General features: G+C 42.6%; 1 protein-coding gene across 5 annotated transcripts in view; it reads right to left on the bottom strand.

Moving 5' to 3' along the window:
* Window positions 1-23,926, bottom strand: part of LOC126354422 (tubulin polymerization-promoting protein homolog) — a 391,584-nt gene that overhangs the window by 123,593 nt on the left and 244,065 nt on the right. Inside the window, exon 1 of one of the 5 annotated variants that reach the window (XM_050004056.1) lies at window positions 13,982-14,056. The exons of 3 other annotated variants lie outside the window; for them this stretch is intronic. The gene's annotated coding sequence lies outside the window, so the exon portion shown is untranslated. Of the gene's footprint in view, window positions 1-13,857; window positions 14,057-23,926 lie in introns of those variants that run through there. One more of the 5 variants, XM_050004055.1, reaches the window with a different exon arrangement.

The following is a 23,926-nucleotide window of genomic DNA, read 5'->3' as shown; positions in this document are numbered from 1 at the left end:
GAGGCAATTCTTCGTGCAGTTGATGATAACCCTAATGTCAGCGTCAGAGAAGTTGCTGCTGTACAAGGTATCGTAGACCACGTCACTGTATAGAGAGTGCTACGGGAGAACCAGTTGTTTCCGTACCATGCACAGCGTGTGCAGGCACTATAAGCAGCTGGTTGGCCTCCATGGGTACACTTCTGGGAATGGTTCATCCAACAATGTGTCATTCCTCATTTCAGTGCAAATGTTCTCTTTACGGATGAGGCTTCATTCCAACGTGATCATACTGTAAATTTTCACAATCAACATGTGTGGTCTGACGAGAATCCGCACGCAATTGTGCAATCACGTCATCAACACAGATTTTCTGTGAACGTTTGGAAAGGCATTGTTGGTGATGTCTTGATTGGGCCCCATGTTCTTCCACCTACGCTCAATGGAGCACGTTATCATGATTTCATGTGGGATACTTTACCTGTGCCGCTAGAACACGTGCCTCTACAAGTACGACTCAAAATGTGGTTCATGCACGATGGAGCTCCTGCACATTTCAGTCGAAGTGTTCGTATGCTTCTGAACAACAAATTCGGTGACCAATGGATTGGTAGAGGCGGACCAATTCCATGGCCTCCACGCTCTTCTGACCTCAACCCTCTTGACTTTCAATTATGGGGGCATTTGAAAGCTCTTGACTACGCAACCCCGGTAGCAAATGTAGAGACTCTTCGTGCTCGTATTGTGGACGGCTGTGATACAATACGCCATTCTCCAGGGCTGCATCAGCGCATCAGGGATTGCATGCGACGGAGGGTGGATGCATGTATCCTCGCTAACGGAGGACATTTTGAACATTTCCTGTAACAAAGTGTTTGAAGTCACGCTGATACGTTCTGTTGCTGTGTGTTTCCATTCCATGATTAATGTGATTTCAAGAGAAGTAATAAAATGAGCTCTAACATGGAAAGTAAGCGTTTCCGGACACATGTCCACATAACATATTTTCTTTCTTTGTGTGTGAGGAACGTTTCCTGAAAGTTTGGACGTACCTTTTTGTAACACCCTGTAATCATGAATGTCACTGTTTTGAAACTGGTCCATCTTGTTGAGAACAAATCTCTTTGCTGAGTAAATGTACTGTGAGGCTGTTGTAAGAATTCCTAGCCTTTTAAAGAGATGCCTACAAGATGTGCGACTGTGAGCCCCACATATTTTTCTAACCATTTTCTTTTGAGCAATAAATAGTTTTTGCCTAAGTGTTGAGTTGCCCCAAAATATTACTCTATATGACAGCAGAGAGTGAAAGTATGCGAAGTATGTTAGCTTGCTAATTTATATATCCTCAGAATTGGTAGACTGCAAAAGTTGCTGAACCTGGTCGATTTAGCAGATCCAAAATATGCATTTTTCAATTAAGATTCTCATCTATATGTACGCCCAAAAACTTAGTGTGCTCCACCCTGGCTACTGACTTCTGTTGATGTGTTATATTTATTGAAGGAACTGTACTTCTTGCAGTAGAAAACTGGATGTATTGTGTTTTTTTTTCAGAGTTCACAGCAAGCCCATTCGCAGAAAACCAACCAATAACTTTTCCAAATACATTATTTGTCTCATTTTCTGTTGGAGTTTCTTTTACTCGATTAATAACGATGCTTGTATCATCAGCAAACAGTGTCAGTTTAGCTTCTTGTTTCAGGTAAGAAGGGAGGTCATTCACATATATAAAGAACATTAGACGACCCACGATCGATACCTGCGGAATATCTAATGTAATTTTACCCCAGTGAGAAGGAAGTGGGAATCTTCCTTAAATAATTGAACCATATAAAGAAACTATTTGCTTCCTGTTATATAGGCATAAACCACACATATGCTTTTCCATTTATACCATAAAATTGTAATTTCTGTAACATAATGTCATGGTTCACACAGTCAAACGCTTTGGATAAGTTACAGAAAATTCCTATTGGTGACATATTACTATTTAAAAACTTTATTATGTGGGCAGTGAAACTGTATGTTGTGTCTCAGTGGAACAGCATTTTTTAAATCCAAACTGTGATTTACTAAGTATCCAATGACTGTTGAGATGGCTAACAACTCTTGAGTACATTACTTTCTCTCCAATTTTTGAAAATTTTATGAGCAAGGATACTGGCCGGTAATTATTGACGTCTGTGGTGTTGTTGTAAAAAGGCTTTACAATGGTATATTTTAAGCTGTCTGGGAAAATACTTTAGCCAAATCTCGCGAAGCCCATGTTAGACGTGATCACCGCTAACTAAAAGAGGAGGAACCAGCAACATATGCCATATACACTCCTGGAAATGGAAAAAAGAACACATTGACACCGGTGTGTCAGACCCACCATACTTGCTCCGGACACTGCGAGAGGGCTGTACAAGCAATGATCACACGCACGGCACAGCGGACACACCAGGAACCGCGGTGTTGGCCGACGAATGGCGCTAGCTGCGCAGCATTTGTGCACCGCCGCCGTCAGTGTCAGCCAGTTTGCCGTGGCATACGGAGCTCCATCGCAGTCTTTAACACTGGTAGCATGCCGCGACAGCGTGGACGTGAACCGTATGTGCAGTTGACGGACTTTGAGCGAGGGCGTATAGTGGGCATGCGGGAGGCCGGGTGGACGTACCGCCGAATTGCTCAACACGTGGGGCGTGAGGTCTCCACAGTACATCGATGTTGTCGCCAGTGGTCGGCGGAAGGTGCACGTGCCCGTCGACCTGGGACCGGACCGCAGCAACGCACGGATGCACGCCAAGACTGTAGGATCCTACGCAGTGCCGTAGGGGACCGCAGCGCCACTTCCCTGCAAATTAGGGACACTGTTGCTCCTGGGGTATCGGCGAGGACCATTCGCAACCGTCTCCATGAAGCTGGGCTACGGTCCCGCACACCGTTAGGCCGTCTTCCGCTCACGCCCCAACATCGTGCAGCCCGCCTCCAGTGGTGTCGCGACAGGCGTGAATGGAGGGCCGAATGGAGACGTGTCGTCTTCAGCGATGAGAGTCGCTTCTGCCTTGGTGCCAGTGATGGTCGTATGCGTGTTTGGCGCCGTGCAGGTGAGCGCCACAATCAGGACTGCATACGACCGAGGCACACAGGGCCAACACCCGGCATCATGGTGTGGGGAGCGATCTTCTACACTGGCCGTACACCTCTGGTGATCGTCGAGGGGACACTGAATAGTGCACGGTACATCCAAACCGTCATCGGACCCATCGTTCTACCATTCCTAGACCGGCAAGGGAACTTGCTGTTCCAACAGGACAATGCACGTCCGCATGTATCCCGTGCCACCCAACGTGCTCTAGAAGGTGTAAGTCAACTACCCTGGCCAGCAAGATCTCCGGATCTGTCCCCCATTGAGCATGTTTGGGACTGGATGAAGCGTCGTCTCACGCGGTCTGCACGTCCAGCACGAACGCTGGTCCAACTGAGGCGCCAGGTGGAAATGTCATGGCAAGCCGTTCCACAGGACTACATCCAGCATCTCTACGATCGTCTCCATGGGAGAATAGCAGCCTGCATTGCTGCACTGTACTAGCGCCGACATTGTGCATGCTCTGTTGCCTGTGTCTATGTGCCTGTGGTTCTGTCAGTGTGATCATGTGATGTATCTGACCCCAGGAATGTGTCAATAAAGTTTCCCCTTCCTGGGACAATGAATTCACGGTGTTCTTATTTCAATTTCCAGGAGTGTACCTTCAGTTTTTGGAACATTATTCGACTCATATAATAAATGCTATTCGAGACATTAAAACTATTGGAGTTGAGTTTTCCTAATTATGTTCACACAGGCCTCATTAGGCGCGAGGGTAGTGTGTGCACATCACTTGGCCCATATCTGCGCAGATGGCGTAGTAGGGGAGGAACAACGATAGTGGAGGTGGGGGGGGGGGGGGGGGGGGAATCCGCAGCGAGCGGCCGGTGTGTAGTAGGGAAGTAGCAGTTCAACAACTGAAGAATACACGCAATCACAATTTATAAACTACAGCCCTCAAGTTTGCAAACTGCCTTAAAAAAAGTTTATGTCAGTATGACCATTAATGCGACAAGTCAGTGCCTAGCTCAGCAGGCGACAGCTAGCTAAGTCAGTCGCCACTTGGGAACAAGGGGGTACACTCGGCCAGTGTTCTGAGAGAGACTGCGCTCTTGTGCATGGGACGAGTTATTTTGCGCAACGACTATTTCGACAAACGATTTTTTGGCGAGCTCTGCTAACAGTGTAAAGCAAAACATCTCTATTGAGAATTTTATGCTGCAAGTTTGTAATGACACATAGCAAACACAAGTTTAACGGATCGTGAACACGAAGCTTTTGTGCCAGTTAATATTCACGAAGATGTGGTTTAATAAAGTAGCAATATTCTTAAAAATGAGCAAAATGCATGACAGGCGAAATACCCTCAGACTTCAAGAACAATATAATAATTCCAATCCCAAAGAAAGCAGGCGTTGACAGATGTGAAAATGACCGAAATATCAGTTTAATAAGTCTCGGCTGCAAAATACTAACGCGAATTCTTTACATACGAATGGAAAAACTGGTAGAAGCCGACTTCGGGGAAGATCAGTTTGGATTCCGTAGAAATGTTGGAACAAGTGAAGCTAGATTAAGAAAAGGCAAACCTACGTTTCTAGCATTTGTAGACTTAGAGAAAGCTTTTGAAATGTTGACTGGAAGACTCTCTTTCAAATTCTAAAGGTGGCAAGGGTAAAATACAGGGAGCCAAAGGCTATTTACAATTTGTACAGAAACCAGATGGCAGTCGAGGGGCATGAAAGGGAAGCAGTGGTTGGGAAGGGAGTGAGATAGGGTTGTAGCCTCTCCCCGATGTTGTTCAAGCTGCATATTGAGCAAGCAGTAAAGGAAACAAAAGAAAAATTCGAAGTAGGTATTAAAATCCATGGAGAAGAAATAAAAACTTTGAGGTTCGCCGATGACATTGTAATTCTGTCAGAGACAGCAAAGGACGCGTAAGAGCAGTTGAACGGAATGGACAGTGTCTTGAAAGGAGGGTATAAGATGAACATCAACAAAAGCAAAACCAGGATAATGGAATGTAGTCGAATTAAGTCGGATGATGCTGAGGGAGTTAGATTAGGAAATGAGACACTTAAAGCAGTAAAGAAGTTTTACTATTTGGGGAGCAAAATAACTGATGATGGTCGAAGTAGAGAGGATATAAAATATAGACTGGCAATGGCAAGGAAAGCGTTTCTGAGGAAGAGAAATTTGTTAACATCGAGTATTAATTTAAGTGTCAGGAAGTCGTTTCTGAAAGTATTTGTATGGAGTGTAGCCATGTATGGAAGTGAAACGTGGACGATAACTAGTTTGGACAAGAAGAGAATAGAAGCTTTCGAAATGTGGTGCTGCAGAAGAATGCTGAAGATTAGATGGGTAGATCACATAACTAATGAGGAGGTAATGAATAGAATTGAGGAGGAGTTTGTGGCACAACTTGACTAGAAGTAGGGATCGGTTGGTAGGACATGTTCTAAGGTATCAAGGGCTCACCAATTTAGTATCGGAGGGCAGCGTGGAGGGTAAAAATCGTAGAGGGAGACCAAGAAATGAATACACTAAGCAGATTTAGGGGGATGTAGGCTGGAGTAGGTACTGGGCGATGAAGAAGCTTGCACAGGACAGAGTAGCATGGAGAGCTGCATCAAACCAGTCTCAGGACTGAAGACCACAACAACAACAAGAACAACATTCTTAAAAAGTCTGAAAACACACTCAATTTAGTGTCACTTATATATTACTTGCAATGCTTTAAATAATGCACATTAGCGGTACAAAACCATTATTTCCAAATGAAAATTGATAATTGTGAAGTTTTTCTTTTAAAAACTGCTCAGAGTGACTGCTCGGCCCGAAGCGTGTGCTGTGTGCTTAAACAGGCGCCGGTGAGCGTGGTCACTGTATAAGACTTGGTACCTTGTAGTCGCAAACAGTGGCGATAGGTTCGCAGTGCTGCGATTTGAGGTTGATGCATTGGAGAATCAACAATATCTACCACGTGTCAAGTTATTTTTACCCTCTAGTATTTTGAAGACTTTATTCCTGTCAGTAGTTGTCACAAATTTAGTGATTTTAGTACGACTTCTTACGGTCGTTGCAATTCTTGTAAAATTAACGGAATAAATCTCCCTGCAGCGTAGAGCAAGCTGCGAGATTAAAACTGTTTAGATGCGGCGAGACTCAAACCAGGAAACTTGCCTTATACGGGCAATGCTTACACCTGTAAGTAGGCTGTTTAGGTTCTTATATTGGTAACGCCGCCGCCACGTAGCGCTCTGTATGAAAATCACTGGCTGTGCCGTGTGCAGTCTGTGGCTGGTTGGCATTGTTGTAATACTCGCCATTGTAGTGTTGGGCAGTTGGCTGTTAGCGGCACGTAGCGTTGCGCAGTTGGAGGTGAGCCGCCAGCAATGGTGGATGTAGGGAGAGAGATGGCGGAGTCTTGAAATTTGTAAGAATGGATGTCATGAACTACTATATATATTATGACTATTAAGGTAAATACATTGTTCTCTATTAAAATCTTTCATTTGCTAACTATGCCTATCAGTAGTCAGTGCCTTCTGTAGTTTGAATCTTTTATTTAGCTGGCTGTATTGGCGCTCGCTGTATTGCAGTAGTTCGAGTAACGAAGATTTTTGTGAGGTAAGTGATTTGTGAAAGGTATAGGTTAATGTTAGTCAGGGCCATTCTTTTGTAGGGATTATTGAAAATCAGACTGCGTTGCGCTAAAAAAATATTGTGTGTCAGTTTAAACACAGTCATGTATAAATTTTTATAAGGGGACGTTTCACACCGACTGAGCTACCCACACATGATTCTCGATCGTAGTTTCAAGTATGCCAGTACCTCTGACCTAGTTACAAAATTTCACAGGAATTATCCAGCTTATCTTGTGGGAGTAGCAATCCTACAAGAAAGTATATAACTCACAAATGGTTTAAACATTTTTTATGGGCTGTTTCACCCAGCACTGGAAGAAACGCCGTTTTTAAATTTCGTAGCAGATTGAAACTGTGCCCAACTGGAATTTCAATCTTCGACCTTCCCTTTCGCTGTAAGTGCTCTCCAGGCAGATTAATGAGACACGGTCGTAGCTTCAGTTATGAGAGTATTTATGTGTTGTGTGTTTCTCATATTGCCTGAACATAACGAAGAACGTAGTTTTTAGATTTATGTCGAGACTACTTATTCCTCCAAGATTTTCTTTATGCAAAACACATGAAGTCTGAAGTGGATTTAAATAATACTAGACTATGCCGTGCGATTTTTGAATACGCGCTGTAAGCCATTACATTTCGCCATTACAGAGAATACGCGTCATCTTCCAGAACAAGGAGCTGAGGGAAAAGAAAAAAAAACAACTAAATATCTTCGCTGCTGTTGGTTGAGCAGGGCAGAAACTACTCACATATTAGATGGCTGTGTGAATAATAAACAGTTATCTCAGCAATGGGATTTGTCTAGACGAATATTAGAAAAAGAAATTGCGAGATATGAATGTATAATGTGTGTGTGTGTGTGTGTGTGTGTGTGTGTGTGTGTGTGTGTGTGGTTAGAATTTGGTGACAATATCAAACTGGACTTGTTCATGCCGCTGCCAGCTTTTGTGACACATGAAATTTCTTGTTTCGTTCTCTACGCTTACGTATATGGAGTCAACTACCGGTGATCTTTGCCAGCAGTAATACTTTTTTCATTCGAATGACAACAGCTACAGAAAATAATTAACACACTGACTACCATGAAAAGCGGCGACTGTTTCAGCGAAAATATGGTTTTAGTGGTTGGTAACAATGTGAATCAACCTGATTATTTACAACTTTATATTACGGTCTCTTGCTACACAAATAGTATCACTGCGGATTTAGATTTATTATCACGTCATCGTGACATGATGTTTAAAAAGAAAGATGTCTGAAACCGGCAGCGATACCATTTGTGTGGCTTCAAGCTGAAACACAACCTAGACTTCAAGCATTCACCCACACCGTCGGTGCTCTACTGCGGAATGCTTTTCGCGCAGTGAACGGAGGGGAAGACGGATTAATATAAACAAGAACTAACACAGAAACGATCAAATATTCTCTATTGTTAAGGCTTTCGTGGCTACTTGTTGACAAACTGCCTATTGGCTTCAGTCACGGGTTCTTCGGCCGACGTTCGTCTGATGACTTTACTGACGTTTCGCCAGCACAAGTGGCAGGCATTGTCAAAGTTTCACCCTCTATCGCCGGTGCTTTGACAATGCCAGCCACTTGCGCTGGCGAAACGTCAGTAAAATCATCAGACGAACGTCGGCCGAAGAACCCGTGACAGAAGCCAATAGGCAGTTTCTCAAAAACTCTTTAACTACAGAGTTAACACAGGTAGAGGAAATACTACGCATCGATAAAGATATAAGACACACAGCACCGGAAAGCTCAGTTTCGCTGTTAGCAAACACCAGCTTGTAGGTCAATAGCAATTATTATGTAGTTTGTAACAATTGTGTGAAGTATAAGTATAGAAACGAACAGGACGTATGGGTGCAGTTGCTGCTGCACCCGTACTTTCCTCATTGTACACTCCGAAGAGTGCATTTCGCTGCCAAGTTGACAGATGCTTATTGACAAATTTTCTCCTAAACAATTCAAACACGTGTCTGAACCCACTAAGATCCAACACTTGTGTAACCGCAGCTTGCTTTATTGACACACGATATCTTATCAACAGTAAATGCAGGTGAAGAGGCAGATGCTGTCTTCCTAGATTTCCGAAAGGAGCTCGACACTCAAACTTACTGACAAGTGAAAGTACCAGTGTACACGGTAGGCCTATCTTATCACGTAAACTGTTGGGTCAATACATCTTTTGCTAATTGAAGCCAGTATGTTACACTGGACGGAGAATGTGTAATAGGAACGAAAGTACGAGAGGAGCTCAATAAGTAATGTAACACCTTTTTTTCTCGGCCAGTTTCGGTTGAGAAAATGCGGAATTTGTTATGGGACATGGTGGAATTATCCCACTTCAGATCCTATAATTTCATGAAGTTACGATAGTTGACGGCGCTATTCGTAGCCTATTGCAATCAAACACTTCGTTGCACAACTAGACGTTTGTTTTGTTGGTGCTGACACACTCGTCCATAAGTTGGTGTACTCAACAGTATGTGCCCGCTTTCTTTCTCACCGCCTAACAATACCATAAAGAGTCCATAGAACTGAACAGAGATTATGTTGAAAAATATGATTTTGTTGCCAAAAGAGTAGACAATAATATAATATATTGGAACTCTGAATAAAACCAGCTTACTTTCAGAAAAATTTGTTGCATTACTTATTGAACGCCACTCACAATATCAGGTATGGTCCAAGGATGCGTAAGAGAATGCATTAAAGTTGTTAATATACATTGTCCGCCACTGGTAGCTGAGTGGACAGCGCGACAGAATGTCAATCCTAAGGGCCCAGCTTCGGTTCCCAGCTGGTTCGGAGATTTTCTCCGCTCAGGGACTGGGTGTTGTGTTGTCCTAATCATCATCATTTCATCCCCACCGACGCGCATGTCGCCAAAGTGGCGTCAAATCGAAAGACTTGCACCCGACGAACGGTCTACTCGGCGGGAGGCCCTAGTCACACGACATTTACAGTACACGTTTATGACATACGGGCAACAGCTCCACGAGGTCGTTTTTCGCGGGAAAATATCGTCGTTGTAAGGTCATAAGGAAACGAAGACAAATTTGAGAAAATTTCCGCTTTTAGTATACAAATAAATGCAGCGTAACACTCATGACAAACAGAAAGAACCGATAGTATTCGATTACAAGCTTGGTAGTAGATATTTGAAGACCAACAAATTATTTTAAAAAGTCCAGATATTTCTTGAAGCCATTTAAAATAAAATGATTTTCAATTTGTAATCGGGAAGGTGAGTGAAGGACATAGTTTGTTGGAAGTGTTCTGGGAAAGTGCGGTGTATCTGTGAAGGACGTCGGTTACAAGACATTAGTGCATCCAGTTCTGGAGTTTTGGTCCAACGCGTGGAGTCTTTTGTCAGGGAGACTTGACAACAGACGTCGGGTGAATTCAGACACATGCTTTTAAGATCGCAACAGGTCAATATAGCTGTTACGAAAACGTAACAGAGGTACTCGAAAATATCGTTCGAATTAGACGACGTGTTCTTGTGCATCCATCTTCGGCAAAATTTGAAGATTTGTTTAAGTAAATTGTGCGTCAAGTCTTCTACCGCCATCACATATCACGCGCGGAGATCATGAGTAGAATGTATCGTACAAGCGTATAGCCAGAGGTTAACAGACAGTGTGAAATCTTATGGGACTTAACTGCTAAGGTTATCAGTCCCTAAGCTTACACCCTACTTAACCTAAATTATCCTAAGGGCAAACACACACACCCATGCCCGAGGGGCTGGGAGCAGCCGCACAGTCCATGACTACGACAGTTATTATTCCTTCCATTAATACTCATACACATCGCAGTGACAGTGGCTTGTGGAGTACACATTATGTGTTCGAGTTATTAGACCCAAGAAAATTTTTCGAATATTTTATCGTCTAATGATCATGTACAACCATAGAACCCGTAAAAACGTTCATTTACGACATGTCTCACTCTTCGAAAATTATTTATAGTTATCTTTATATAATAATACTATCCATTGACTGTTGCACGATTTTGTAAATGTGATGTGTTTCTCTCCGAACTGTGCAGGGAATGGCATCAAGAAAAATGTCAGTGGAATCATATTTTTTTAACGTAAGAAGAAGTGGAAGTATTTCATTGATTGTGTTATTACATAATTTCTTAATTTTATCATTTGAGTGGCTAACAAGTTCGTTGCTTTATGCAGTTGTTTTCAATTTTGTGGTTATTGGTGAGATAAAATACACTTCACGCAGTAAAACTGCTTGTGTTTCATGGCTTCTCGATGAAAGCAACTACGCGTAGCGACCAATAGCAAAACACCTGAAGGTTTCGCAGAAGACAGTGAATAGAATCAAGATTTTGATGGAGAAACTGGTAAATACCTGGCATAACGATGGGGGGAGTCTGACCGATAAAGAAAACTTTCCGTTATAACAGCAAGGAAATTATTAAAAATGACCAGGAAAAAACCACAGACTCACTCCCACAGACATGTATCGCCAAATGGAAAACTTGAACATCCAAGCGTCATTTTAACCGTAAGAGATTGCTCGAAACAATTTAAAACGCATTTCGTCGAAGTAAATGGCATATCACATCAGCAACGAAAAGTAAAAGACATCAATGACCGAGGAATTTCAGGAATTAAGTAGAGATTGCTCAGCAAAATTGTTATTCCGTTATGTTCAGCTGAGAATACGAATACATAGTTTTCCTTTCATTTGCATTGTGATAATCTGTTAACGCTAATGAGATTTTCATTTATTTATCTGATAAAGAATTTTGTTCTTATCAACAAAATATGCTTGAGTGATGAATTGTGTTCATTGTAATGGAAGAAAACAATCAGACCAAAGAAGCATTCAAAACAGAGTTTATGCAACAGTATGTCAATATAAAGAAAATGGCGTTGCTTTTTATATCTGTTAATGTAAATGAGGACATGTTTTGAGGCATCAAGGGATCACAAATTTAGCATTGGAGGGCAGCGTGGAGGGTAAAAATCGTAGAGGGAGACCGAGAGATGAGTACACTAAGCAGATTCAGAAGGATGTAGGTTGCAGTAGGTACTGGGAGATGAAGCAGCTTGCACAGGATAGAGTAGCATGGAGAGCTGCATCAAACCAGTCTCAGGACTGAAGACAACAACAACAACAATGTAAATGAGGAGCTACACGATGCTGAAAGCACGACGAAGCAGGAAAAGTACAAAGAAATTCTGTAAAACCAGCTACTTAGTAAAGTAGCAAGGGTAGAAAAGGTAGTAAGGGTAGCAATAAATTTTATTTGTTTCAGTTTTCGGTTTACATCTGTAATGCTATGTCATGGACTGTGCGGCTGATCCCGGCGGAGGCCACTTGCGCTATGATAGTGTAAGTGTTTGAGTGCTCTGGCAATTTTATTTACTTTTCATGTTATTATTCACTCGGAAAATATTAATAATTTCGTCTGCAATGTGCATAGTTTTTATAAAACATGTATTAAATTTAAAAAAACTAGCGTTTCGTGCAAAATTAGGGGATATTTGAAGATCACTCTGTCCTCCGAATGCGAAAATATTTTGTTGACATACATAGGGAGAAACGATCATCATAATAAAATAGGGGAAATTAGAGCTCGCACGGAAAGACATAGGTGTTCGTTTTTCCTCGCGCTTTCCGATAGTGAAATATTAGAGAATTATTATGAAGGTGACTCGATGAACCATCTGCCAGGAACTTAGTGTGATTTGTAGAGTAACCATGTTGATGTCGTTTTAGAGGAATAACACAACTGCTACCATGTCTGTTGATACCAGAAATAATTACAACTGGTCGCTGTCAGCAGTACGACGTAATTAAAATTGAAATACTTTTATAAACTACATGGGAGACAACTGCCATTAACGAAAATTGTTACTTATATGCGTAATGTTGTTAACATTAAAATTACGCTGATTTTATCTAGAAAAATAACGACTTATGTGATCAGATTTATGTCATATTTACGAATTAAAGGAAATCATGTAAAAAATATAAATGTTCAACACGCAAATATTCTTGAGCACTTTGGCCATTTGTAAATTTTTCGAGCCATTTCCATTCTGAACTCCGTACAAACAAGAATCTTGGGTCATCCACAAGGATAATGCTATGGCAAACAGCAATGTTTGAATGTTGTAGAAAGGAATAAAGTGTAAAGGTATTTTAAAGAGAAAACATGAAATATTTCATTTATTATAACAAATTAACGGAATGGACAGTGTCTTGAAAGGAGGATATAAGATGAACATCAAAAAAAGCGAAACGAGGATAATGGAATGTAGTTGAATTAAATCGGGCGATGCTGCGGGAATTAGATTGGGAAATGAAACGCTTAAAGCAGTAAATGAGGTTTGCTGTTTGGGGAGCAAAATAACTGATGATGGTCGAAGTAGAGAGGATATGAAATATAGACTGGCAATGGCAAGGAAAGCGTTTCTGAAGAAGAGAAATTTGTTAACGTCGAGTGTAGGTTGAAATGTCTGGAAGTCGTTTCTGAAAGTATTTGTATGGAGTGTAGCAGCGTATGGAAGTGAAACGTGGACGATAAATAGTTTGGACAACAAGAGAATAGAAGCTTTCGAAATGCTGAAGATTAGATGGGTCGATCACATAACTAATGAGGAGGTATTGAATAGAATTGGAGAGAAGAGAAATTTGTGGCACAACTTGACTAGAAGAAGGGATCGGTTCGTAGGGCATATTCTGAGGCATCAATGGATCACCAATATAGTACTGGAGGGCAGCGTGGAGGGTAAAAATCGTAGGGGGAGACCAAGGGATGAATACACTAAGCAGATTCAGAAGGATGTAGGTTGCAGTAGGTACTGGGAGATGAAGAAGCTTGCACAGGATAGAGTAGCATGGAGAGCTGCATCAAACCAGTCTCAGGACTGAAGACCACAACAACAACAACAGCAATCGTGTAAATAATGCAACGAACCACTTGCAGCAAGGCATTATTCCCTGGACAACTGAAGCATCAAGAACTACTGTAGAAGAACGAACCAAAATAACCAGATAAGTAGAAAGCTTTTTCTATTATTTTGATTGAAACTGTGAATTATTCTAACTGAGCCTCAAATTCGAGATATGGTTCACATGTATAAGTTTACGCTAGAATTATGTGGCAACGCATATTTACTTATCAGTCAGCGACAAACAAATAGGCTGAGACAAGCTGGGAGATGTGGACGCAGACCGTCACGTCAGCCGTTGGCACACACACAGACTGACTTGTGAGTAGCGGCAGGGTGTCAGCACAGTACCTTGGAGCAGGGAGCTGCTAGCAGGACCGCGGTGGCCTGGGTGAGTGGCAGCACACGCTACAGCGCCACGCCCCGCTGCAGCAGATAACGGATTTACAGCGCTGTTTGTTTCTGCTCCGGCCGGCAGATAAGGCGGCGGGCGCCCCAGACACCCGCTCATTAAGAGTTGCGCCCCTGAGAGGCCCTGCTCACCTAGACACCGGACCCCTCTGTTGTTAATAGTGAGGGCCTCCCGTACAGCCAAGCGGAGAGGTACCGCCGAGTACTGGCGCTCGGGAGTGGAACCAGGGAGAAATGGATCACAGGTTTCTCGGACGGCCTTGCCTACAAGTTTAGGAAAAAGCAACCGAGCAGAAGTAGTTTGTTATATCGCTCAGTATAAGAGACGCAACTCTACATCTACATGGATACTCTGCAAATCACATTTAAGTGTCTGGCAGAGCGTTTTATTGAACCACCTTCACAGTTCTTTATTATTCCAATCTCATATAGCGCGCGGAAAGAATGAACACCTATATCTTTCCGTACGAGCTTGATTCACATTATTTTATCGTGGTGGTCGTTCCACCCTATGTAGGTCGGTGTCAACATAATAAGAGCAACTGTTTCAACAGTCATGACAGCCTGCACAAAATATGGAAAGACATAATCGTGTAAACGTAACAGTGGGTGCAAATCAAATCTAAACGACAGAGATCGTCGTACGCTAACACGAATTGTGTCAAAACAACGCAAAACTACTGCGGCTAAAGTGACTGCAGAGCTCAATAGCCATCTTCGAGACCACGTACCTATCGACAATGTCCACCGAGAATTCCATAAAGCGATTACTCATGGACGAACTACTATACCAAAACCATTGGTGACGACAACCAACGCAAAGAAGCGTAAAACTTGGTTTCAGGAGCATACATATTGGAAGACTGATCAGTGGATACATATGGTCTGACGAGTCAACGTTTTCATTATTTCCATCATCGGGTCGGGTTTACGTCTGCAGAACGCCAAATAGAAGCCTACAATCCTAACTGCTTGATGCCAATGCTTAAGCATGGAGGTGGAAGTGTGACGGTGTGGGCAGCCACTTCATGGTATTCTGCTGGTCTCATCATTAATCTCAAAGGCCGTGTTACAACCAACGGTTATGTGAACATTTTAGGTGGTCTGGGGCATCCCATGATTCAAATGCTGTTCACCATCAATGATGCCGTATTTCAGGACGATAATGCACCTATTCACCCATCCAGGACAGTACGACTACAAGCGTTGTATGAGGAGCACGCAACTGGACTGCAGCGCCTTCCTGGCCAGCACAGTCCGTTCTGGGCGGTGCTGGGGGGCAGACCACGGAGCAGATTTCCGCCTCCCTCGTCACTACAGAAGAGATTCTGATCGAAGAGTGACGTAACATTCCACTGGGTTGGTTCAAATGGCTCTGAGCACTATGGGACTTAACATCGGAGGTCATCAGTCTCCTAGAACTTAGAACTACTTAAACCTAACTAACGTAAGGACGTCGCACACATCCATCCCCGAGGCAGGATTCGAACCTGCGACCGTAGCGGTCGCGCGGTTACAGGCTGTAGCGCCTAGAACTGCTCTGCCTCTTCGGCTGGCTCATTCCACTGGGGACTATACAATCATTATATGCCAGTATTCCAAGAAGATTCGCAGATTTATTACAGGAAAATTGGGATCTAACCCCTTGTTAATAAACCATTCCCAAGGAAGAACAGGTGTTGACATTATTATGCCTATTCCCTGTATGTAAACAGGCAGAATACGGTGCTGCGGTCGGCACCGCCTTTATAAGACAACATATGTCTGGTTAGATGGTTAGATCGGTTACTGCTGCTACAATGAAAGGCTGTAAAGACTTAAGTGAATTTGAACGTGGTGTTACAGTCGGTGCACGAGCGATAGGATCCAGCCCCTCCGAGGTAGCCATGAAACGGGGATTTTCCCGTAAGGCCATTTCACCATAAATATCAGTAATCCGGTAAAACATCAAATTTCCAACATTGCTGCGTCCGGAAAACGATCCTGAAGAACGGGACCAATAATGACTGAAGAGAATCGTTCAACGTGACAGAAGTACGACCTTGGACTGTTGATGGCTGGAAACATGGTCGGACGAGTCTCGTTTCAAATTGTATCGAGCAGATAGACGTGTACGGGCATGGAGACAATCTCATGAATCCATGGACCCTGCATGTCAGCAGGAGACTGTTCAAACTGGTCGAGGCTACGTAATGGTGTAAAGCATGGGCAGCTGGAGTGATATGGGACCCCTGATATGTCTACACAGTAGGTACGACTATGACAGGTGACACGTACGTAAGTATACTGTCTGATCACCTGCAGCCATTCATGTCCATTGTGCATTGCGACGGACTTGGGCAATTCCATCAGGACAATGCGACGACCCGCATGTCCAGAATTGCTACAGAGTGGCCTCAGGAACATTCTTCTGAGTTTTTAACACTTCCGCTGGCCACCAAACTTCCCAGACATGAATATTATTAAGCATATCTGGAATGCCTTGTAAGGTGCTGTTCAGAAGAGATGTCCACCCCTTCGTGCTCTTACGGATTCATAGACAGCCGTTAAGGATTCATGGTGTCAGTCCCCTTCGGAACTACTTCCGACATTAGTCAGTCCATGCCACGTCGTGTTGCGGCACTTCTGCGTGCTCGCGGTGGCCCTACACGATATTAGCCAGTTGTACCAATTTCTTTGGCTCTTCAGTGTATTTCAGAAGCGTGTATGTTACGTACGCAGATTCTATTCCATGCCCTGCTGGAATTCCACCTCATTTTCCAGATAATGTTGGTATGACCACAAGTCTGCGCTCTCAACCCTCCTGTTCATTTAATGTATCTACACAAAAGACACATTAAATTTACTTGATGAAAAGAGAATATATAAAAATCTCGTAAAAGAAAGAATAAAGGTATCTAATAAATGAAATTGACAGAATGTGTACAGTGGCAAAGAAAGACTGGCTAGAGCTGTAAAAGCAGGTATTCCTAAAGAGAGGCAGATGTCGAATATAGGAAAGCTGAAGAAACTTTTGGAGAAATGAGAAGCAGCTATGTGAACATCAAAAGCTCAGATTGCAAGTAAAATGAAGAAGGGAATGCTGGAAAGCGGAATATATGGAAGGGCTATATTAAGGACAGAAACCTGAAGATAGTGTTGTGTCAACGGAAGAGGAAGTAGATGAAAATGAAATGGCGGATGCGGTAATGCGAGAAGAATTTAGAATGGAGGACACAAAACCAAAATTGTTAAAACACTACGGAGAAACAGTTACGATAAAACTGCTCTTTTTCAAAAGTCTTGATTGTGAAGTACAAAAAACGAATTACGTACATAGAGATGGTACGACTGGTAGAAGCTGACCAAGGTAGTGACCAGTTTTCCTTCCGTAGAAACGTAGCAACACTCGAAACAATTATGACCTTATGACTTATCTCAGAAGAAAAGTTGAAAAAGAGGCAAATATACGTTTATTGCAGTTGTAGATTAAAAAAAAAAAGGTTCTGACAATTTGACTGGTATACACTGAAACTCGCTAGGTAGTTGGGATAAATTACAGGAAGCAAAAGCTGTGAATGTTGGCTCAATTTTCTGTGCTCTGTGCTATAACTAACTTAACACATGGTAGGAGGAGGAGGAGATTAGTGTTTATCGTCCCGTCGACAACGAGGTCATTAGAGACGGAGCACAAGCTCGGGTGAGCGAAGTATGGGGAAGGAAATCGGCCGTGCCCTTTCAAAGGAACCATCCCGGCATTTGCCTGAAGCGATTTAGGGAAATCACGGAAAACCTAAATCAGGATGGCCGGAGACGGGATTGAACCGTCGTCCTCCCGAATGCGAGTCCAGTGTGCTAACCACTGCGCCACCTCGCTCGGTTAAGACATGGTATCAACAAACTCTACCACTATTGAATATCCTCGCACGCTCTGTTGCTGCACTGCGAGAAAACCCAACATACGGAAATAATACTCATTAACTAGTTTAGCTAATATCAACATCTGCAGTATAAGTCACTTCGATATAGTATTTATCACTTTTGCGATTACAAATCAGACAGCTATAAGAAAACCTCTGCTGCATCTGATACTCATCCCCATTCAAGTATAATTGTAATTTTTATTCATTTATATAGACGATCTTTCCAGGTAAAATAGTTTCAAATTACATGATAATACCAAACGACTGCAGTATTTCAGATCTGACTGCGATTTCACACTATTCCATCTATCACTTGGTTGGTTGGTTGGTTGTTTGGGGAAGGAGACCAGACAAAGTGGTCATCGGTCTCATCGGATTAGGGAAGGAAATCGGCCCTGCCCTTTCAGAGAAACCATCCCGGCATTTGCCTGGAGTGATTTAGGGAAATCACGGAAAACCTAAATCAGGATGGCCGGACGCGGGATTGAACCGTCGTCCTCCCGAATGCGAGTCCAGTGTCTAACCACTGCGCCACCTCGCTCGGTCATCTATCACTTCTTATTTTCTATATAGTGTAGCTTTTCCTATCCTTTTTATTTTTTCTCATGCAATTTCCGATTATTTTTAAAAATTAATTATAAAAATTAATAGCCAGTGATTTTTATACTGTGACAAAGCAGTATTTATTGTTATCCTTTGGTTCAAATGGCTCTGAGCACTATGGAACTTAACATCTAAGAACTTAGAACTACTTAAACCTAACTAACCTAAGGACATCACACACATCCATGCTCGAGGCGGGATTCGAACCTGCTTCCGTAGCAGTCGCGCGGTTCCGGACTGAAACGCCTAGAAACTCTCGGCCACCACGGCCGGCGTATTATCCTTTACTGCATAGCACTTGCACTTGAGAATCATTAGCCCAAATCTTCTTTTCTGTTCTTACAGTCTGGTATCGAAAATAATAAGAAAGAACTGCCAGTATGTGTTACGGAAAACGTGGTTTACCGCTTCAGGCGTTAGCTTGCTCGCTGATTAGCAACCCAACCTACATTATGCACTTCATTGATGGTTCCACAATCCAGTAGTTAGGACGACAAAAGTTCTGTTTAAGCCCCATATTTCCTTAGCTACAACTTGTAAACAGCCTCTCGTCAACTAATAATCGTATCCTGTTTTGAGCTACAGATGTGAAATCAGCCGAGAATTAATAAGCTGTCTATTAACGAATATCATGGCACCATTTGAGAAATCTGAGCCAAATTATGTCACTACTATTTTCCTGCAGTTCCTGATCCTATTGGAACAGAATAAACATCTCATGAGAGTGGTATGATAATTACCTGTTCAGCGGCAGATACAAACTTCTCCGGTGAAAACAGTTATTTCGTCTTATCTACCCTTCAGATTGCTCCAGACGGGTTCTACCCAAAAAGCCATTGTTTGCAAAATTAGCAGCGCTTTCATCGTCCTGTAAAATTATTGTATAATTTTTTTAAAAACGTATGTCTCCCCCAGGCGGTCGTTTCTTCCCCCTCTACTGAGGCCCGCGCCGCTTCTCTCTGGCCACGAGTGCTAAATATACTTTTATTTATGATGGCTCTCCAATTTTTTTTCAGCGCGTTGCAGGTAGTTCGCAGCACAACGAAAGCACCCCGCTAACTGATATACTAGAACAATACAATAACCAACAAATACTACAGTACAACAAACCGAGTACTGACACTATACAATTTTTCATTATGTGTGTAATCTCGCGCAGCTCATGGTGCTGGGGCGTATTCAAAATTATCATTTTTTGATCGTCACATGGGTTATCTACAAGTTGCAGAGAAAGCAGACTTAAATTATAACAATCGAAGGACATGTAAGAGTGTATCAAACACATAGTTTTTGTTTTGTGCAATACAACGATGTCCTCAATTGAAAAATAGTTGCAATCATCTGGTTCCGAGCTTGGTTTTCCGCAGCCTTCCTTAGGTTATCACGAGTATACCGGAATTCGAAATCCTCTCCCTAATAATCCCAGTTGGGGATATTCCCCCGTCCCCAGTTCCAGCTTGCTAGGGTTTGACTAAACAGAACTCAGCTGTACAACAGTTCACATTATTTTCCCGAGTTGGAATGAAAGATGAAAAAAAAAAACATACATTACCGCAGACAGCAGCATAAACGTAAAAACTAGTTTTTATGAATTTGTTAAAGATTAAAACTATAGTTTTTCTGGGAGCTTAATCTATTTAAATTCGTTAGTACATCGTGACAGGCCAGTTTTGAGATTAAAGGCCACTTTCAGACAACGACAACAAGCTTAGCTAATGGTTTATCTGAGAAACTACAGGATAAAGCATTAGAAAAAACAAGTAGCATAACATAAGAGGAGAAAGGATTGAGACACCGAAGTCCGCAGCGTCTACACTGAACTACAACTTATAATGGGGAGCATAGTAAAGGAGGAAGACAAAGTGCAATGAGGTAAGAACGATCATTGTGATGAGAGAAAACTTGGAAAAAATATCGTTCGGTGGAAACCTTGGAGCACGTAAATCTTCTAGTTACTTAGGATGTTTGGTGACAGAAAATAAAACTTATGTGGAGGAAATAAGAAGTATGACAAAATAATTCAAGGGCTGACAACTAGAACTCTCTTTCTGACGTACCACTGAATGCCGAGATGAAGCTGAATTATTTTGTCATCAGTTCCACGTGGAGAAATTGAAGTGTCACAGCAAGCACGATATTTATGAGTAACTAGGCGCTTGGCAAGGTGAAAGTTTTGTTGACAACAAAAAGCATTCCGAAAGAACTAAGAAACAGATTCGCCAAGTTTATTGCCTGGAAGTTGGTATTGTATGGCAGCAAATCTTGGACAGTTAAGAAAAGTGCTTCAATGAAAACGACTGGCACAAAGAGGAATGAAGAGTTACGTCTAACAATAGGAAAAGCCAGAAAACTAGTGAAAATGATAGAGATTGTCTTGACAGCACGTACTCCCTATTGCGGATAATCTCCCTATAATGATGAGTCGTGGAAGGAGAGATTCAGGGAAGAAGGAAGTTTAGAATCCTGAATTACATTAGTAATGGAAGAAGCAGATTAAAGAAGAGGCGCTGGACAGAGGAATATTGGAGAGTGTCCAGCCGATATCTATTATAAGACAGACGCACTAAAGACGAAACCAAGAAGCTGCCGAATACATCAGTTGTAATCTTGGGAAACAGCACGCAGTACTTATCTGCTACACGTATCAAAGCTGCCAGATACATCGCCTGTCACAACCTCGGCAAACACGACACAGTACGTGTCTCCAGCTTGTATAGATAAGAACGAACTGCAGGAATGACAGCGCACAGTGACATAATCCTCACAGGTGACTGCTACAGATCCTTAGAATATCCTCCCAAGCTGCCGCTTATCCATCATTGTTCGTTCCGAAGTTGGTTGAAACAGACCTGCATTTCCTGTCGGGTTCGAAACCAATTGTCATTGACATATTGTATACAAAGTGAGATCCCTATCCATTCCTGTAGTCGGTATTCAGGCTGACGATCCCTGTAACGAAGTTTTACCACCTACTAAGCCTTTTTCTGCCCGTGTGAAGGAATATCGTGAGCAACTTGGTGTAGCCGACATACAAGTTCTCAAACGGGTAGCAGCAGACATCCTCCCTGTATCATTGCCAGACCCACGCTTAACTTGGACATGACTGAATCCAGCAAGATCATTGCTCTGCCTATCTACATCTGTATCTGCATCTACATGACTACTCTGTAATTAACAATAAGGTGCCTGGTAGAGCGTTCACCGAACCACTTCATGCTATTTCTCGGTCGTTGCGCGGAAAAAGCCAACAGTTAAATCTTTCCGCACGAGCTTTGTTTTCTCTTATTATATTACGAAGATCATTTATCCCTATCTAGGTGGAAGTCAAAGAGTATTTTCGCATGGAGCTGGTGACTGAAATTTGGTGAAAGAAAAATGCCCTTGTTGTAATGATCACACATGACACAGTAAATAGTCTAATAAAGGGCGGGCAAGCGTAGTGTACACAGTCTTTTTTAGCGGATTTGTTGCTCCTTAAATGTCTTCAGTCAATAAAGTGCGCTTTTTGGTTATATTTCCCCACAGCAGTACTTATCTGAAATTTACGTTATTAATAATTGTGATCACCAAGTATTTAGGTGCATTAGTATTATTTTTAAAAAAGGCGTTAAAGTCATTTTACCGGAGTATAGAGAGCACATATTGGGTTTTATCCACGCATTAAGGAAGGAGAAAATGTCGGGCACCCTGTTATCTCCCCTACTCTCCTCCTGCTGGCTACCTGGTCACATTCGAATCGAGGGGAATGACGAAACAGAACAGCGAGAGAAGCCTGCCAGGAAAACTCCACTGCTCACCATAACGTCCTCCCACAGGCTACAGTGTCGTGGGCAACAGAATGATGGCTGAATGCGAAAGACAGTGGTTGGAAGTGGCCACCAACAAGCTGGGGTCGGTGAAGCCAACTATTCCACTGTGGCGCTCTTCCATTCGAACTCAACGAATTGACGAAGAGGTCCTCGCCTTCGTATCGGACGCTGCCCAATGACGCATGCTTGTCTCCGCCAGAACGAGTGTTTGTGGTGTCACACTCGCAGTGCATCATGTTTTATATGTTGGTAGGAAGGAAGCCTGTGGTCTGTCGATGGACTTACTCTCAACTGCATGCGGTAACGGAACAACAGCAAGAATGCTGGGGACATTTTGTGTGACGCCCGGACTCCTGCCCCATTTTAATAGACTGTGGTTTTAATGTGGCTTTGGTGGTTGGTTTATCTTTTTAATTAAACTATGAACCAAACTTATTGATCACTTAATATGATTGACATATGACAACAGTATGAACAGAATTTTTTATAATTGTGACTGTACGAATACGGGCCGTAATTTTCATTTGAACAAGGGTGATTACTCTTACCACAGTAGCACGATCTTGAGAAACTGCGCTGATGACGTCGTTGTTTAGCACCCGACAACAATTTTTTAAACCCATCCAACCAACTGTCATTGACAAGACATGACGGTTGCTTGATGTCAGATATTTTTAGGACCATGACCCACATCTGCGTGTGATACACCATTCCTCGTAGAGACGTTGGCCAGTCCGCGTTAATACGGCAACAAATCGGGCAGCTTTGTTCACTATGGGCTCATGGTCACGTCCAGACACAACAGCTTCTTTCTGCTATTCCGTCACGTGTCCACGCCGACACATGTTAGTGCGCTAAACCCATCCACGCAGCAGCTTCACAGCCGTGACTTACGTCAGCGCTGGAGAGTCACGTAACTTCCTGGTACCAGTTCTATACTCCAAAGCGACGAGCGTGTTCCTTTAAGAGAGCGACTAATATTTATTCCGGTGAGCTTATGTTTAGTTTAGGTGCCTGTTGAATCACATTTCCTGCATCTATCCGATTCATTTTCATTTTCAACATGTGCTCCCCACATCCTGTGCCCATCTCATTTCGTCTGAGTTGTAACTACGGACCTCTCAGTCTTAGCGTACAAAATACTGTCCAGTAGACACCGTAAGGAAGAATTTCGGTCGACATGAGGTTCTCCAAAAATGTAGTGGCGACCCGTTATGCAGAATTTTTTCTTTCGATGCTGTGGTCCTTCCCTAAACAGTTCGCTATTAGCTTCACATTGTAGCGAGAACAGACTACAATTATCAAGCTCCGCAACGTTTTTCGTGAGACCATCTTCAGCTTTCAGAAACTTATTTCTCAGTTTGTTTTTCAACATGTGCGAAACCTAAGGATCTTAAACAGTTCTCTTTATTTCATGACGGAGAGTCTTTCAGATGATAATTTAAATGTAAATAATGTAATTTTGTCAGCAGATTTCTTGTCATTAGCTCTAGTGAACTTCGTTGGGTGCTCTTTCAGTTAAGTAAGTAAGGTTGCTTTCAGTAGCGCATCTCTTCACTAGGCAAGCTTTA

The sequence above is a fragment of the Schistocerca gregaria genome, chromosome 3 (genome assembly GCF_023897955.1).
Source record: "Schistocerca gregaria isolate iqSchGreg1 chromosome 3, iqSchGreg1.2, whole genome shotgun sequence".
In the NCBI taxonomy this organism is placed as follows: Eukaryota; Metazoa; Arthropoda; class Insecta; order Orthoptera; family Acrididae; genus Schistocerca; species Schistocerca gregaria.
The sequence above is the reverse complement of the archived record's forward strand: the minus strand, read 5'-3'. Positions and strand labels throughout refer to the sequence as shown.